At 33.0% G+C, this 13,470-nt stretch overlaps 1 long non-coding RNA gene across 1 annotated transcript in view; it reads right to left on the reverse strand.

The window, feature by feature from the left end:
• LOC150007233 (uncharacterized) overlaps positions 1-13,470 on the reverse strand; it is a 76,129-nt gene that overhangs the window by 2,980 nt on the left and 59,679 nt on the right. The window contains exon 2 of the long non-coding RNA XR_016511798.1: positions 4,779-4,912. This is a non-coding gene — a long non-coding RNA (uncharacterized LOC150007233). The remainder of the gene's footprint in view (positions 1-4,778; positions 4,913-13,470) is intronic.

Raw genomic sequence — 13,470 nt, forward strand, 5'->3', positions numbered from 1 at the left:
AAACTCAAAATGGATCAAAGACTTAAATGTAAGCCATGATACCATAAAAGTCCTAGAGGAAAAAATAGGCAGGAAAATTTCAGATATCCCACGTAGCAACATTTTCACTGATATATCTCCTAAGGCAAGGGAAATAAAGGAAAGAATAAACAAATGGGACTACATCAAACTAAAAAGTTTCTGCTCAGCTAAAGAAAACATCAGCAAGATGAAAAGGAAACCAACCATATGGGAAAATATATTCGCCAATGACATCTCAGACAAGGGATTGATCTCCAAAATATATAAAGAACTCATACGACTCAACACCAAGAAGACAGACAACCCAATTAAAAAATGGGCAAAGGACCTGAACAAACACTTCTCCAAAGAAGACATACAGAGGGCCCATAGACATATGAAAATATGCTCAACATCACTAGCCATCAGAGAGATGCAAATAAAAACCACAATGAGATACCACCTCACACCAGTCAGAATGGCCATAATCAACAAATCAACAAACAACTTGTGCTGGAGAGGATGCGGAGAAACGGGAACCCTGGTGCATTGCTGGTGGGAATGCAGACTGGTGCAGCCACTATGGAAAACAGTTTGGAATTTCCTCAAAAAACTAAAAATGGAACTGCCTTTTGAACCAGCAATTCCATTACTGGGATTATATCCAAAAAATCCCGAAACACCAATTCAAAAGAACCTATGCACTCCAATGTTCATAGCAGCACTATTTACAATAGCCAAGTGCTGGAAACAACCTAAATGCCCATCTGTAGATGAGTGGATCAAAAAACTGTGGTACATTTACACAATGGAGTTCTATGTAGCAGAAAGAAAGAAGGAACTTCTACCATTTGCAACAACATGGATGGAACTAGAGAGAATTATGCTTAGCGAAATAAGCCAGGCAACGAAAGAAAAATACGTTATGCTGTCACCTATTACAGGAAACTAATGAACAACACAAACAAATGAGCAAAATTGAACCAGAGGTATGTAAACAAGGAGTAGACTAACAGTAACAAGGGGGGAGGGGGGAGGGAGAAAAGGGGGTAAGAAGGGGAAGTGTAAAATCAAAGAACATGTATAAATGACCCACAGACATGGGCAACTGAGTGGGGACTGAATGTGGGGGAAGGGAGGGGCAGGATACAGGGAAGCAAGAGGGGGAAAAAAAAAAGTGAGACAACTGTAATGGAAAAACAAACAAAAATATTTTTTTTAGTGGGGGAAAATGAAAATATGAAGAATGGAAATGCCAGTTCAGTGAATATTAGGACAAAGATTTTCCTTCACGTTGTATATTTTTCTCCCTATTTGATCTCTCCAGAGTTTGGCATTCTAAACAAGTAACTAATGACTTAAGTTTCTTTGCATAGACCTAATAAGACCAGTTGTTAATAGAGGTTCCTTTTTCTGAACAAGCCTTTGACTGGAATGTCAAGCCTAAAGGAGACATGCTTGGGCTCATGTTGTTACCAAAAAGCCCTAAGGAACTGGGAATGACTTTCAAAGGTAATAAAAGCCCGCGAAATAAAAGGCCTGCTGCCATGGTTGGTTGTGCGGTCCACAGCAATCTCTCCAGGGAAGGAACGAAGGTTGTTTTCCTGAAAGATGGCTAGAAGGGACCTTAAGGCACAATGGAAAACCAGAAAGACTTGGAAAGGACAGGTGTGTACAGGCAAGGATGAATGCCAGGTATGTGGCCCAGCTTCTGTGCACTGAAGAGCAGACTGAGGGCCACCCTAAATGTTCCTTGGGTAAGTTCCAGCAAAACAGAACTAAAGATCATAAGTGATCATTTGCTGCTCTTGTTATGCTTATGCAAATGAACAGGATAAATTAAAAATGGACTTAATGTAGTCCCTTTAAAGACAAGGAGAGTAATCTTAGGGAGAAAAATCAGTATTCAAGGAAAATCACAATGATCAGTGGCAGACTGTAAAGTAGGGCAGCTAACCATCTTAAAAGTTTCTTCTCATTTAAAAAATGGTTTCACTTGAAAATTAAACCATATCTGTGATATCACCAAAGAGATTCAAGTTGCAGGCAAGTAGAATGTCAAGTGCCTTGCAACTGTATGTCTTCCCAATAAGACAGTCTTACAGATTTAGAGACTTTTTTGTTGGTTATGTTACATAAATTAACATGTGTTTTCTGTTTTCAAAGGGCATAAGCCTATGACCACATTACCTGAGTGATTGTCTGTACGCATAAGCCTCACTTAATCCTCTCTGCAGCGCTGCCTCCGGAGACTCAACAGTTTGGCTGAACTAAATGGCTGGGTTGGTGAAGAATGGGGTGGTCTGTGGGCCTCACTTTAAAACCGGTTTCTCTTTTCTATCCTAATGGCTTGGACAGAAAGGGCCCAGAGGTCTGAGAGGGGGGAAACATAAACTATTTCCCTCAGCCCAAACTAAATAAAATGGGCAAAAGGGTTTTGGACAGGAGAGATGTGCCTAGCACACCTTCCTCCAAAGAAGCCCTTTTTTTTTTTTTTTTCTCCTAATGTGGAACATTGAAAAATTAATCCCTGCCTTTTGCCACCTAGTAGTTATGGATTGAATGATGCTTTTTAACCCTTTTTGCCAAATCTGTTGCCCCCAGAACACAACAAGGATGCCAGCCTGCTAAACCAAGCACGCCGTTGTCCGGAGACAGCCAACTGACCTGGAGTCTGCATGATCCTTCCCCATGTGGGAAGGCCACCCTCCCCTCCACACCCCCACTCTTATTAGGGATTTCTGGACCCAAGGGTAGGTAGGACGACGACCATGTCCAGCTTGAAGCAGCTAGAGGAGCTTGAGACCTTCGCCCATTGTCCTTTACAAGATTACAAAGGGTCTTAATATCTGAGAGGGAGGGATAGTTATTTTTTACGAACCATGGGTATGGACTTGGGGGGGGGATGCTGGGGGAGGGAGATACTGGGTGGAGGGGAGTAAAGGGGAAAAAATTGGAACTACTGTAACAGCATAATCAATAAAATATACTTAAAAAAAATGTTATCTTTAAATATGTTCCTTAAGATCACCAATAAGTCACAAGGAAAATCTACTCTTTTTCAGAAAGCATTTTAACTCTCATAAAAGCACATAAAAATATATAGGGTATATACTTTTGGAATCCATTTTAAATTACAATGTTTATAATTAATAATTTTATCCTTTTAGGAGGAAAGACGTAGACCATTATCTCTAAAATATCTTGTATTATTTTACATTAACTACTTCCATCTTTATCGTTTAATTAATTGAATTAATTTTTTAATTAACTTAAACTAGACTGTACATGCTATAAAACTTAAGGACTTTAAACATTTGCAGCAAACCTCATGTTTTCATATTTATGCATTTTAGGTTTATTGGTTTCTGGCTTACAGTTATTAGAATCAAGAGAAAAAAGACCAGCTCAGCAATTCTATAAACATCCTACCAACTGAGGCTTTGAAATAAATCAAGAGTATTGAGAGCTATTTATTTCATACCTTAACTTCAGGTGATTCATAGTTCTTTTTTTTTTTTTAATCTGGGCTAAATGGAAAAAATTCTAAAATATTTTATTAATGATAAAGTTCTGTGATTATTTTAAGTCACAAGAGTGATTCATATACAAGGGAGCTCATATGGACATATAATTTTACTCATATATGGTATATAATACTGAAAGCAATGAATTAACAAACTAGAAAAACAAATGTTGAAAAACTCTTAGACACAGAGATTAGCATGGTGGTCACCAGAGGGCAAGGGACAGGAGGGATTAATAAAGGGTAAAGGGGATCAAATATATGGTGAATGAAGAAGATTTGACTTTCGGTGGTAAACACAATGCAATATACAGATGATTTATCATAGTATTAGATGCTTAAATCTGTATAATTTTATTAACCAAGATCACCCCAATAAATTATAAAACATATATGAAAAAATATTTCAGATAAACATTTGTCTTCACTACTTATACTGTCAAAAATTATTTGAAACTGTTCAGTTATTTAAAATTCTAAAACTTTGAAATACGTAAAATTTCAATAGTCAAAATTTAAGCACATTGGTGGCAATGTGTTTCTAATTTTCTTGTCTACAAGTAACCTTTGGAGTTCAGTGAACAGTACCATTTTCTCCCAAGTCCAAACTCATATTTTTAGGAGAAACTGGATAATTATTTGAACTCTGGGTACATATGAAGTTCAGAATCATTATTTCTCTAAAAAACAGTAAACAGAATTAAATATCTTGAGCATGAGCTATAACAAAGTTCTGATTCCATAGATAAGCTCTTGTTTCACTCAATTGTATGTAAATTAAAAAGAAAACAATATGATTTTAATTGACTTGTACCAGCTTACACAGGATAAAGCTTGTCAAGATCAGGTAAAATGAAACTAGTAATCACACCATCCTGAGGCCTTTAAATGCAAGCTTAACAGCCACACTTACCTTTATAGGACAATAAATCATTAGAGGAAGGTTAATTATGATCAACACATCTGTTTATTAAGTCATATTAGGTGAAAAATTATGCAATATATTTAAGCACATATATTTCACTATAAAATTTATATTAATATATAAATGGTGTTAGGAAAAGTCACTAAAGGTATTTTTATAACTCATGATAGATATTGATCATATTTTTTATTTTATGAAGTCTAGATTTTGCCAATTTGCACCATCTGAAATATCAAGTCCATTGTTCTGACTGATGTGGCTCAGTTGGTTGGAGCACCATCCCATAACCAAAAGGTTGTGGATTCAATTGTTGATCAGGGTACATACCTAGGTTGAAGGTTCCACCCCTGATCCAGGCATGTAAGATCTCTGGTTTGGAGGTATACAGGAGGCTACAGATTGAAGCTTCTCACATGCATTGATGTTTCTTTCTCTCCCTTCCTCTCTCCCTTCCTCTTTCTCTAAAAGCAAAGAAAAAATGAGTGTGTGTATATATATGTATATACATATTTAAGACCATATATTTTACTTGTCTTACTTTCAAGATGGAAATTATTCTTTCATAATGCTGTTGTTCCACATAACTTGTTATTAACATATGAAAATCTTTTCAATCATTTGTTTTAATGTGAAATCTGGCTCTTGATTGAATGTAATGAATTGTGTAGCTTTCTTTCATGTTAATATGTCAAGATTTTTATTAGTTCTACTGTGTCTAGACTTTAGCATTTCCTTTTATGCCTAATCCCAAACTTATACATAGATTTGATTAACTAAAGAAAAGTTGTGTTTAATTAAATTAATAGAGAGGTATTTTAAACATTTTTAGTTACAAACATACAAAACTCAGGGTAAAAACATTACAAAAAGTTATTGAAAACCAAACTTTTAAAATTAAGATTTTTTGTAATATCTGTGGTAGGTTGTATTGTATAAATGACATATCTTGTAAATTATGTAATATATAATATTAGTGAAAGAAAAATGAAAATATATATTGCATATATTATATTACATAACATAGATACAATGTGATCTTAGTAAGAGAAAAACTATAACATTACTAAGGTTTATTGACTACTTTTCATGTGCCAAGATTTACTGGGTTTAGCACTTTATATGAATTATCTAGGGTAATTATTTCAAATATTTTTACAAAACAGGCATTTTTTCCATTTGCACTGAAGAATTTGAAGCACAGAGAAGTTAAGTAACTTGCCAAAAGCCATAGATCTGACAAAGGGTTGGACTAGGAATCAAACAACACTGCTACCTCAGTGAAATTTTAGTCACAATTTAAGCATATATTTTGAATACTTAAATCCAGATCAACAAACTATGGTCAATGGTCAAATCCAGTCTGTTGACTGTTTTGTAAGTTTTATTGGAACACAGTCACACCTATCAGTTTACACACCATCTCTGGCTGTTTCACTAAAATAGTTGAGTGGTGCATCAGAGACCATACGGATTGAAAAGCCTAAAACATTCACTGTCTGGCCATTTACAGGAAAAACTCACTGTTGATATGGTTGCAAAAATCATTATATTTTTAATAAATATATCAATATTACATAATTAATACTGAAGTTCTAATAGTTGCTCTAAAGAGAAACAAATAAGAAAGAATGTAAATTGTCACCACTTATCACAAAATGAGGATCCTTTCCAAACCACCCATAATAAAAATTATTGTATCAACAAACTATTCATTGCAATTAATTATGGTTCAGCCTAAGAAATTTTCTAGTTTAAAAGTGCGCATATTGGAGCCAAAACATAGCTAATATAGGTCATAAAATAACTGATATAACTCAAAGTAATAATGAGATAACATTGGCCTCCTTAATACAGTATAAAATAAATAGTTAGCATTGACTTAAATTTTATTAAAGAAGTTAGTTACTTTAACAAGCTTAGTTACTAGAAATAATGTTAATTGCTTAGGAAATAATGGACTATTACAAAGGATGCAGCACTATAGTCATTTTTGCATTTATATATTTAAAATTAAATTTAAATTTCTCAGAAGAGTGCCACGCTGTAGAAGTTAAAGAAAAAAAAAAAAAACACAATATAATCTATAGTAACACCTCACAGAAAGAGCCAACAATGGCATTCTTTTGGTAAATTCACCAAAATTTACCAAATCATCTGGCCTTTTAATTTGATAATCCACTGAGTGTGTTCCTCTCTTGTGAGTTGGCACACATTAAATTCACAGAAATGGTTGTATAAAACTAAATTGCTATTTTACTTACATTCAATTAAGAAATATAGCTGCTAAGCAGATGAGGCTCTGGTTCATCTTTAATAGTTTAGGAAACTCTGTTGTAATGTTGCAATCACCTGCAGTAGAACTTAGCAGAAGTAGAGGCCATACTGCTTTTAATGCCTATTGGCTCTGTAGTATATTTCTTTATTCATTTTCTCAGTGTCTTACACAAATATTCAGGTTACTTAAGAGCACATTTGGAGTGGTTTGATTCTTCTCACCAAGTATATCAAAAGGATTTTTTAATTTATTTTTTAATTTTAGTTGAAATACAATATTATATTAGCTTCAGGTATAAACATAGCAATTAGACATTTACATGTCTTATGAAGTGATCATTTAGTACCCATCTGACACCATACATTGTTATTACAGTATTATTGACTACATTGCCTATGCTGTACTTTACATTCCTGTGGCTACTTTTATAACTGGAAATTTGTCCTTCTGAATTTCTTTCACCTTTTTCAACCATCCTGCTAAGCCCTCTCACGGAGAACAATCACTAATTTGTTTTTTGTATCAGTAAGTTTGTTGCTGTTTTGTTTGAAATTTACTTTGTTTTTCAGGTTTCACACATAAGTAAAATCATATGGTATTTGTCTTTCTCTGACTTATTTTATTTAGCATAATACTCTCTAGATCATTTCATGATGTCATGAATGGCACGGTTTCAATCTTTTTATGGCTCAGTAATATTCTATTATATATATGTACCACCCTTTCTTTATTCATTTGTCTACCAATGGACACTTAGGTCACTTCCATATATTGACTATTGTAAATAATTCTGAAGTGAATATAGTTGTGTATATATATTTTTAATTAGTGTTTTTTATTTTTTTCAGATAAATACTGAGAGATGACATTGCTGGATCATATGGCAGTTCTATTTTTAATTTCTTGAGGAACCTCCATACTATTTTCCATATTGGCTGCATCAATTTATAATCCCACCAAAAGTTCATAAATTTTTCTCCACATCCTCATCAACACTTGTTTGTTGATTTATTGATGATAGCCATTCTGACAGGTGTGTAGTGATATCTCATTGAGGTTTTAATTTTCATTTCCCTGATAATTAGTGACGTTGAGCATCTTTTCATGTGTCTGTTGGCCATCTGTATGTCCTCTTTGGAGAAGTGTCTATTCAGGTCCTCTGCTTATTTTTTTGTAAATCAAATTGTTTTCAACAGCATTTAATATTTTTAACACCCTCTGAAAAACTGATAATTCATGGTTTATATAACACTTTGCTTTTCTAAATCATCTTTTTTAATTCTTATTTTTTTGTCTTCTATCCTTTAAGTGAAATTTAAATATTTAATTCCAAGTTTGTCTTAAATTCTTATCCTCCATATTATGGTTATTATCTGAGAACTGAGTATTTGTGGCCTGGCATGTTATGTTTATATATTGAGCTAGTGGGATGTAGTGGTCAGATGTGGAGCACTTGGAATCTTACTCATCCCACTCTTGCTGGTAATTAACAGGTGAAGTAACTGGATGCTGACAAAGGAAAATCTGCTGGTTCTGAACTGGACATCAACATTACAGAATCTTGGGCAAAAGCAATAGACCAATCTTGCTCCCATGAATGGTTGAGTGGTTGACTATCTGACTACTCCAAAGACTTCCTAGTACTCTGGTGACCCTTCACTGTATCTTCTCACCTAGGTATAATGAAAGAAATCCACTGTTGCCCAACTTCCTTAAGATTAGCTGGTTTCTCATCTCTGTAGTCATCTTCATGTGACATTTGCTTTTTTTCCCTATATTCAGAGATATAACCTCCCCTTTATATTAGGGGAGAAAAAACAAATTGAGCTCTTAAGATTATGTTCTATTCTTTCTGAGTAGCAAGGAGAAGGGCAAAAATAAAACAAAGTTGCTTTTATAGCTCAATTGTCTTAGTGTTTATACTTCTAACCATATCGCATTTACTACTTATAACAATCTCATGTACTAGGTATTGTTTCTCCATTTTCTAACACAGAATGTTTAAGTAACTTGTTCAATGTTAATTAGTAAGGACTGAATGAAGAAACTAATTCAGATATGACTGGCTGTTAATCACGTACTTATAACCATTGCTGTTTTTGTCTATATATTCCTAGAAATAAATAGTATGGAGGCATAGAACATGAAGTATTATGAGTACTCAAGATTGCAGGAAAACTTTGTTTTAGTTTTAATGTAAGAAATTTAATTCCTTTTTCTAAAGCCTCACCTGAGGATATGCTTATTGATTTAAGAGAGAAATGTCCATTGGTTGTGTCCCATATGTGCCTGGACTGGGGATTGAACCTGTAGCCCAGGTATGTTCTCTACCCAGAATCGAACTGGCAACCTTTTGGAGGATGGAACAATGCTCCAACCAACTAAGCTACCCAACCAGGGCAGAAATTTAATTCTTTAGTGTGATTAGAGCACACTATGGTCTAGATGCATATATTCAAAAACAGGCACAATGCTGTGTCCCTTGGACAGTTTTAATTTGTTTGGATATTAAAAACTTCAAGTCAGGGTTGACTCATACCAAATAATTTTTTGTCAAAATATGTAAATGTTTTCATCAGATTGTCTAAAATAACTTCAAAGATTTTGTTTCCATATAGCTAAATTCACATTCCAAATGACAATAAGCATGAATCATTTCATTCCACCAGTTAATTACTTTGGTTACAAGTTATTGAAAACAGAGGCTTTGAAGGAGAAGCGCCTTTCAGTCATGTCTGTCTGAGTAGATGCATTCTAAAGAAAATGAGAAATCACAAATCGTGGCGTGGATTGCTGCAAAATGGAGCAATGATTAAAAAACAAACATGAATTCTTTTTTCCTGTGAATGCTTTTTAACAAGAATCTGCCTGCTTAAAAATTCAGCAAAACTACCTGAGGAAATAAGTAAAAAATCTCCTCCTTTTATGTGATCACTAGGATATTTATTTGTGGTTTGCAAGAAATAGTTCCAAATGTGTGGCCTTTGTAGTAAATTTTTAAAATGTCATCTTGTAGCCTTTTATTCGATTATGATACAGTTACGTTCATTTATTTTTCTTTAAGAATGAACTTATTTACAAATTTTTTTTCCTTTTCTTCTGGAGGATGTCAGAAACAGTTTCACAAAAGAGATGGCAGCAAAGCAAAATTTAAAAGATAAGTTGCGGTCAAAAGTATTTTGAGTATGAAGTGGGTGTGACTCTGGAAATAGGTACTTTCACGAATAACCTAATCAGCAAACTCACTATCCTTCCCAAACCATCACCCAAAAAACTTACTGAGCACTGGGTATGCCTAATGCTGGATCAACCCCAAGCCAGAGTTGATCAGTATGCTCCAAACCTCTAGTTATTTACAGAGTACAGAGCAGGTGAGTGGATAAAATGCTACAGAGGGAAAAAAATGACATGACTTGATAAGAAATCCAGTTCTTTTGAGGTAAATATTAAAACATAGTAAAAGCTGATTTTTATATGCCATTTTTTTTCAGCTGAGAAAGTCTATTAAATGTCCTCCAAAGCATCAATTTATGTTTCTTTTAACCTGGGGACACTTTAAAATATTTGTGTGATCAGTTATCAAAAATATTTGATAATATTTAGTAGGATATTAAAACTTAATATCTAATTCTTTTTAAGTCTCCCTAATAACAAAAAATCTATTTTTGATAAAAGATGCTGAAATATACACAGTAAGAGAGCCACACATCAGCTGTGAGTCTTAGGACTGTTGCAGACCACTGTGACACAGTAAGAAAGTCAGTTTTCTCAGCCTCAAGGTTCTCATTTGTACTCTATCCTTAGAAATGTAATCCACAAGTTTCTATTACTACTTTATAATAATAAAATTTGGTACTCTGTAAATAATTGTTTATCAGGACAGGTATCACACTAGTTTCTACCACACCTTAGTATTAGGATTAATGCTATTCAAACAAAGCTGATTCACAGAATTAGTTAGAGAACATATGTTATTCTAAAATTTCAGTAAAATTTCAATAAAAATTCTGGATAGGGTTTCTTAAACTATTTGAAATGCTAGCCATAAAAGTCACAATGAAGATTAAAAGACCAAGAAAATGTCAGATAATCTTGAATGATTATTGAGTACTTACTATTTCATAGGAATAATTCTAATGTTTTACATGAATAAGCACATTTAAGTTTTGAAAGAACACTGTGACATAGGAACAATTATCTTTATTTTGCAGATGAAGAAACTGAAACACAGAGAGTCTAAATCACTTGCAAATGTCATATTACTAAAAGAAGGTAGAATTGAAATTTGAACCCTATTATACCAGTTCAAAATGGTACCTTGTAAACTAGTACATTATACTGCACATATAGAAAAGTAAAATGTGTAGACTTGACTTAATAAATAGCAAAATAGGTAGAGATTAACATATTATAATTTTGGCACAGGGATGAAAAAATAGAGAAATGGAACTGAAACAGATCCATACAAGTAGGTCTATTCAGAATATTCCAGAGATAGTGGTTATACAACCACATCATTAGAGATGAGAGATTTTCATTTTATTTTTTTTAAGATTTTATTTATTTATTATTTAGAGACAGGGGAAGGGAGGAATAGAGAGAGGGAGAGAAACATCAGTGTGAGAGAGAAATATCAATCAGTTGCCTCTAGTATGTGTCTTGATGAGGGACTGAACTCACAACCCAGGCATGTGTCCTGAGTGGGAATCAAACCAATAACCCTTCACTTTGCAGAGCAATGCCCAACCAACTGAGCCACACCAGTCAGGGCGATGATGGATTTATTATTATTATTATTTATTCATTGTTTTTCTATTACTGTTGTCCCACTTTTTCTCCCATTGATCTCCCCCTCAGCTGACCCCTTCTCCCACAGTCAACCCCATCCTGTTGTCCATGTCTATGAGTCATTGTTTTTCATTGCCTGGCTTATTTTGCTAAGCATAATTCTTTCTAGTTCCATCCATGTTGTCACAAATGGCAGGAGTTCCTTCTTTCTTTCTGTTGCATAGTATTCCATTGTATAAATGTACCACAGTTTCTGATCCACTCATCTACAGATGGGCACTTAGGCTGTTTCCAGAACTTGGCTATTGTGATTAGTGCTGCTATGAACATAAGGGTGCATAGGTTTTTTTGAACTGGTGTTTCAAGATTTTGGGGTATAATCCTAGCAATGGAATCGCTGGGTCAAAAGACAGTTCCATTTTTTTTTTTTTTTTTTTTTAGGTAATTCATTTCTAATACATGATGTTGGAAACATTGGCTGTCCAAAAAAATATATATATTTACTTACCTTATACTATGTAAAAATATAATACAAACGGAATAAGCATGTCATTTTATTACCCCAAAAGATAGCTATATGACCTCAGGCTAAGAAGAATTTTTTAAGTAATACACACACACAAAACAACAAATAAGATGCAAGATTAATTTCACTACATTAAAATTTAGAATTTCTGTATAACAAAGATAATTAAAACAAGCTGTGCACTGCAAAATTATGTTTGTATTGCTAGTAAATAATCAAGATTCAGTTTCTGAATGCAGTAAATATTTCTAAAAGTAGTAACAAAAAATAAATGAGCCATGGATTTGAACAATTGAATTTCCAATAAATGTATTTTATAAGTTCAATATTACTATAAATTATGAAAACATTTATTAAAGCAATGAGATACAACTTCACATCTACTAAATGGCAGAAATAAAAATATATACTATATAAATATATATGAGATAATATCCCATAGCATAGACTTGGAGAAACAGAACCTTGTCTATATTGCCAATAGGCATCTATACAGAAAAACCATTAAGAGTACAATTTAGGATTAGTCAGTAGAGGTAGGTACCCATGTTCACTAAGAATAAGCAATCAATGAGGGAAAAATGGGACAATCATAATAGAACAACAATAAAAAAATATATATCAATAAAAAGGATCAGCAATCATTTGTGCATGGATAATTATTTTAATAATTTGAATATTTGAATAATTATTTTAATATTAAAAAATGAAACAATCTAAATTGTAATAAATAAATGAATTAATAGTTGATTAATCTAGATTTTTAATATCCAGATAATTATATAATATAGTCATTATATGTATTTGTATTAACAGATAAATCTTGAAAAATTAACAGAATAAAAGAAAATGGAAAAGAAATATTATTTACATAAATATAAAAACAGGTAATGCTATGTTTGTGATATATGATTATGATTATGGATATGAATTTCAATACACATGATAAAAAGTGGGCTTTCAATTAATACTAAATTTTAATTCTTTTTATAATAATATATTTTGTTTTTAAAATTTTATATTGCAAAAACAATCAAACCATGTGTTCAAGGTGGATAGTGGATATAGTGTGCTTACTATGGTGTACTTCTGCTCTACCTTTTTAATATTTCACAAATTAAATATTAAAATTTAAGTTAAACTAAATGAAAACAATGTGAATTTAATGGTTTTAGCTTACTTCTGGTCATTTGAAAGACTTAAACTAAACTTTCTTAATAACATTATCATGATGTAGAACATAATATTTTATTTCTACAAAGATATTTTGAAATTTACATATTATTCAGATTAAATTCATCTTCAATAGTACAGATGCACCTCAACTTACAATGGGGTTACATCCCAATAAACCCAGTGTTCATTTGAAAATATTGTAAGTCAAAATACATTTAATGCACACCTACCTACCAATATAGCTCAGCTTAGCC

The sequence above is a fragment of the Furipterus horrens genome, unplaced genomic scaffold (genome assembly GCF_987537825.1).
Source record: "Furipterus horrens unplaced genomic scaffold, mFurHor1.1.pri manual_scaffold_6, whole genome shotgun sequence".
Classification (NCBI taxonomy): domain Eukaryota; kingdom Metazoa; phylum Chordata; class Mammalia; order Chiroptera; family Furipteridae; genus Furipterus; species Furipterus horrens.